The following is a 6531-nucleotide window of genomic DNA, read 5'->3' on the forward strand; positions in this document are numbered from 1 at the left end:
AATGGTTTTTGCGCATTACGACATTTTTTTGTTGTTAGCAAATGGTTTTTGCGCATTATGAAATGTTTTTGTTGTTAGCACATGGTTTTTGTGCATTACGAAATTTTTTTGTTGTTAGCACATGGCTTTTGCGCATTACGAAATGTTTTTGTTGTTAGCACATGGTTTTTGCGCATTATGAAATGTTTGTGTTGTTAGCACATGGTTTTTGCGCATTACGAAATGTTTTTGTTGTTAGCACATGGTTTTTGTGCATTACAATTTTTTTTGTATTGTAAGGCTTTTGTATTTTTTTTGTATTGTAAAGGCAGGCTCCAACTAAGTGACATCTTAATTTTGACATCTACGTTTGCAACACTGACATAATTATTTATTTATTTATTTACATTACATCTCACATACAGTATATAATTTTAAACTTGTATTTAGATGTCCAAAATTTTATTAAAATAGCAAAAACAGCTAACCTAAAAAAAAAATTGTTTATATAATATTTAGTTTCGCCTTCTGAGGTGAAATAATATTCTAATATTTAGTTGCACCTTTCCTGAAGGTTAAGCACCTCTTTTCACGGCCCGTTTGTTGATCAAGAAAAAGCTTTATATTGTAACCCGTTAATGGAAAGTGACGAAGACTGCAGATGTTTATCTGACTCCTAACACTAATATTTCCAGGACTTTCTCTCTAGGTGATGATCCCTGTTTCACTGTACGTGTCCATTGAGCTGGTGAAGATGGGGCAGATCTTCTTCATCACTCAGGATGTGGAACTGTACCACGAGGAGCTGGACAGTTGGGTCCAGTGTCGTGCTTTGAACATCACTGAGGACTTGGGACAGATCCAGTACGTCTTCCCGGATAAGACAGGGACGCTCACAGAAAACAAGATGGTGTTTAGGCACTGCTCCATCATGGGGACTGAATACTGTCATGAGGAGAAAGGTGCGGTTGGAAAGATTATCTCAGTGCTGATTATTATTATATAAGCTTTTAAATATTTTAAATTTGTTCTGCAGTATTTATCTATTAAATTTTTTTTTGATTTATTACAATTTTGCTTTTTGAAGCAAAAATGTAACAATTTTTGAAATTTAAATAATTTTGAATTCAGGGGCCAGATTTACTAACAGCTTGCGCCGGCGCAAACCGTCTTTTGGCGTTAAAATGGTACTGTCAGGATTTACTAAAAATGCGCAGTGAAGAATTAGCGCTGAAAAGGCTTGGACACAGTTTTTTTTTTTTTTGCGCCTGACCTTATTGAATATGCAACTGTAGGAGTTTCCCTTTCAGACACAAAATTTATGGGGGCAGAGTATTAAAATAAATCACGCAACACGATTTACTAACGTTTGCGCTCGTCAAATTATTGATATTTGCGCCATTATTTAACGCCCCCAAAAAAGCATGTCTTAAAGCAGGCGGTAATTTGCACTGCTCTTGGTAGATTACGCTGGTCATTATGGAAATGATCTGGCTATGTCTGTGTTCTTTAATGAGCGCATTGTTAGTAAATCACACGCAGAATTTTCCCCTCCCATCGGCGCATTTACGGCGCTCTAACGCTAATTTGCCCTGTTTAGTAAATCTGGCCCCAAACTTTTAATTTTTAAAAAGTTTTTCAAATTAATTAATTTTTTATTCATTTATTTATTTTTAAATAAATATTTTCTTTAGTTTGCTGTAAATTGGTATAATTAGCTTAAGGAATAATAAGGATGGCGTTCCTCAGCTGCTCTCAGTGGAGCAAATGAAGAGGAGGAGGTCACTGTCTACCAACAGACAAAGCTTCCTCCGCTCTTCCCTCTGGAGGAATTACAGGACATCCACACAGGGGACAAAAATCACGCCAACACTCAAGTCACAGCTGCCAGTCGGCGCAGATCAAAAGTGGCAGCAGGAGCCCAAAGTGGCATGGCCTTCAGCAGTCCTCTGGTGAGAACATAGATCAGAAGACGCTGATATCTGTGTGTTCGGGGTGAAGGTTGGGAATTCAGGATGATTTGTTTTGAAAGAAAAGTCTCTTTCAGGCTCATTGGAAAAATGTGACTCTACCTAAATTTTTGCAAACTCCAAAAAACGCGCTTATGTGTTCAATTCACTGCAGTTTCCAGCTGAAATGAACACTAGTGGCAGTAAAACACCAACAACTGTTCACACAAATTATGATTATCGATTACTTATTTTACACAGTTCCTTGCACGATAGTATGTTATGACCTCAAAACATCTTTACCATAGTGCATGATTTGTAAACAATTACATTTTGATGTTTACAGTACATACTGTAACCAGTGTATGTAAGGCTTTTCTAATTTAGTAAACTTGCTCGGTAGCGCACCTGATACAGCAGAGATTGAATTTCTGAACTGCTGTGATATTTGCATTAACCAATATAACAGATATTTTGAAGAATGTTAGTAAACAAACAGTTGACGGTAGCCATTGACTTCCATAGTAGGGGAAAAAATAGTATGGAAGTCGATGGCTACCGTCAACGTTTTGGTTAATAACATTCTCCAAAATATCTTCTTTTGTGTTCAACAGAAGAAATTAATTAATTCAGGTTTGGAAAAACTTGAGGGTGAGCAAAAGGTGACAGAAATATCATTTTTGGGTAAATTGTCCCTTTTAGACAAAACAGAACACACTTTTTAGTGTCAGACTTTCACTTCCAAACTGCTGTACTACAAGCAACAAAATATAATTTAGCAAAATTGTACCCACAGGCACTGGTCTGTTTAATTAATCTGCAATGGAGAAAAAAAATGTATCGCTTACAGCGACTCCTGTGGTCGTGTCACCTAAAAAGCGATGCGAAATGTACCCAGAACAATGTATTTCAGGTTTGAGAAATGTAGGCAGAGTCATGTATTTTCAGTGAGCCTGGGTTGCAAGATTGACTGGACATTTTGAAAATTATTTTGTTCACTATTTTTGTCTTGTTTTCCATTACAGATATCTAAACATTCTTAAATCAAGATGCATTTACTTGAGAAGCAAGATATTAAAGGGATAGTTCAACCAAAAATTAAAATTCATCATTTACATAATTTATATGTCGTTCCAAACCTGTATGAATTTCATTCTTCGTTAAACGCAAAAGAAGATATTTTGAAGAATGTTGGTAACCAAACAGTTGACGGTAGTCACTGACTTCCATAATATTTGCTTCCATACTATTGAAGTCAATGGCTACCGCCAGCTCTTACCAAAATTCTTCAAAATATCTTCATATGTGTTTAACAGAATAAAGAAGGTACAGGTTTGGAAAAACATGAGTGTGAGTAAATGATGACAAGAGTTTTCATTTTTGGGTGAACTATCCCTTTAAATCTTGTTTTCTGAAAAATGTTGTTAGTTTTTGCTTAAAACAAGAAAAATATCTTCCAATGGGGTAAGAAAAATAATATTGCTTTCCCTTTGAGTTAAGTTTATTTTTCTTACCCCATTGGCAAATGTTTATTCTTGTTTTATGCAAAAACGAAAAAAAAAAATTGATACATTTTTTTTCAGAAAACAAGACTTAATATCTTGATTTTAGAATGTTTAAACAAAAATAAAACAGAAATACTAAGTAAGAAAACCATTTTTTTGCAGTGTAATGGCAATTCAGTAGATAAAAGAGAAGCTCATTTTGCATTTTGCCACCCTCTCAGATGCCCAACCCATAAAATAATCAAATATTGTAAATGACAGCATATTAAATCTGAATAAAGCCGAAATGTGTCATTTCTGACGTCTCGCCCCTGACCCATTCTCCTGCATGCTCACGGTCTGCCCCGCAGATGGCCGAGCAGTTTGGGTTCATTTATGAGCACAGCGATGCTGGCTCGGATCCGCTGGGTTTGGATCTGTTGACATATGGGGCCGCCGGGGTGCATTAAACATGGGCTACTGCTACTGTACAGATCGTCTCGCGCCCCGCTGCCTCTTCGCGTGACGTCGCGCCTTTTGTTGTCGTACGATGTTGTACGATTTTCCACCTATGGAAACAAACCGCATGGTCTTGTTGTGCATGATATAATCGCAGCCGTACTTCCTCCAACAGGAAACGTGGTGGTTCCAGACAGGAAGCTGATGCTGGAGGTGGAGCGTCAGGTGGCGAGCATCCAGACCGGGCCCTACCTGGACTTTTTTCTGGCTTTGGCCATCTGCAACACAGTGCTAGTTTCCTCCGCGACGGCCCAAAGACGGAGGGTGAGAGCGAACGCTGACCTTGCTGGAGCCGAGAGGGTTGAGGACGTGCTCAAAAACGGCCCTCATGCCAAAACAATAACAATAATAGGCCGCCATGTAAATTATGCCTCTTGCACACCGAGTACCTCATTGCCACGAGATATTTTACTACTGCCCCTGCATGACTAATTCTTCTTCAGCTCATGCATCGCAGCCCGGTGGTATGTTTTATAATTACTACATTTTAATTCTCCAGCAAGCACTTATTTGGTGCATGCAATTTGATTTTTCATCCGTCGTCCCCCAAGTCCGCCCCACATGCATCTGAAATGAGTCGAGTCTGAGAGAGAAGTTTAGTGAAGCTGAGGATCCTTCAGATTGCACTCGAGGACCCCGAGCGAAGCACTTTGTCCAGGGTAGAAATTATATTTGGCCTGAGACCTGTAGCACTGAGACGTTCAAAGACATCGGGTCAACATTAATTAAGTTGATAACCAATGGAGCATGATTGTATCACCCTGGGTCCATCACAACTTAAGAGGCGGCCGCAGTGTATGCAGATCCACAGCACCTGAAGAACTCCATTATTAGTGTGTTTTAGAGCGTTATGCCGGAGCATGGGCTCCGTTTCAATATTTGCAATATTTCAGGTTTATCATAATTGACCGAACACAAGAAAAACTGATCTAACTGATTCATTTCGGAATTGAGTTTTTACCAATTATTTAAAACAAAATTATTTAAAAAAAAATATCCATATAATGCTATTAAATACAACTTCTACGGCTATATTTAACGAAAGTATACTATTTACCGATACGTACACTACCGTTCAAAAGTCTGGGGTCAGTAAGATTTTCATTTTTGTATTTGATCAAAAATACAGTAAAAACAGTAATATTGTAAACTATTATTAGAATTTAAAGTAACTTTTGTGTTTCAGATTATTAGTGTATTTTAGAGCATTATGCAGGAAATGGGCTCTGTTTCAATATTTGCAATATTTCAAGTTTATCATAATTAACCAAACACAAGAAAATCTGATCTAACTGATTCATTTCGGAATTTAGTTTTTACCAATTATATATATATATATATATAAATCCATATAATGCTATTAAATACAACTTATACTGCTATATTTAAGGAAAGTGGGCTATTAACCGATACGTACACTACCATTTAAAAGTCTGGGGTCAGTAAGATTTTTGTATTTGATTAGAAATACAGTAAAAACAGTAATATTGTGACCTATTATTAGAATTTAAAGTAACTTTTGTGTTTCAGATTATTAGTGTATTTTAGAGCATTATGCAGGAACATGGGCTCCGTTTCAATATTTGCAATATTTCAGGTTTATCATAATTAACCGAACACACATACAGAAAATCTGATTTAACAAATTCATTTCAGAATTGTTTTTTTTACCAATTATTTACTTAAAAAATCCATATAATGATATTAATTGCAACTTATACCATTATCTCACAGAAAGTGGACTATTTGTGATATTACAAATAACAAATATGTACACTACTGTTCAAACATTTGGGTCAGTAAGATTTTTGCTAGGCTATGCATATTTGACTAAAAATACAGTAAACGCACTAATATTGTAAAATTTAAATTTTAAAGTAACTTTTGTATTTCAGTACATTTGATTACATTTTCAAAATCACATGATCCTTCAGAAATCATTCTAATATGAATATTTGCTGCTCAAGAAACATTTATTCTTCTTAATAATGATCAATTATTATCATGATACATTAGGATAATTGTTGAAGAGAAGGTTCAAAGGAACAGCATTTATTTGAAATGGAAATGTTTTGTAAAATGTAAATGTCTTGTCAGTTAGATCGATTTGATACATCGCTGCTGACAAAAATGTATTCATACAATGTTAAGAAAGACTTCAAAAAGCATGCATACTATGCATACTATTTCTGTAGCATGCATGCTGAGCACCGAATGGAAATTGTCAGTTTGCACAGAATACCAAGTGTATTTGTCAAAAAGTGTAGTACACAACAGATCCCATTGCACTGGATACTGTATCCCACAATGCAATGCTCTAGTGTTTTTTACATTTACATTACATTTAGTCATTTAGCAGATGTTTTATCCAAAGCAACTTACAAATGAGGACAATACAAGGAGTCAAAATCAACAAAAGAGCAATGATATACAAGTGCTATAACAAGTCTCAGCTTAACGTAGTACACGCAGCAAGTTTTTTTTAATTTTATTGTATAATAAATAAAAAGAAAACAGATAGAATAGAAAAAGAATAGAGCAAGCTATTGTTAGAGGCCTTTTTTGCTTTTGTTAATTGTATAATAAATAAAAAGAAAACA

The 6531-nt window shown here is 35.8% G+C and overlaps 1 pseudogene; it reads left to right on the top strand.

The window, feature by feature from the left end:
- The window catches only part of LOC107745093 (probable phospholipid-transporting ATPase VB), a 37396-nt pseudogene that overhangs the window by 28858 nt on the left and 2007 nt on the right, over positions 1 to 6531 (top strand).

Source organism: Sinocyclocheilus rhinocerous, unplaced genomic scaffold (assembly GCF_001515625.1).
Source record: "Sinocyclocheilus rhinocerous isolate Xijiao unplaced genomic scaffold, SAMN03320098_v1.1 scaffold17, whole genome shotgun sequence".
NCBI classification, from domain to species: domain Eukaryota; kingdom Metazoa; phylum Chordata; class Actinopteri; order Cypriniformes; family Cyprinidae; genus Sinocyclocheilus; species Sinocyclocheilus rhinocerous.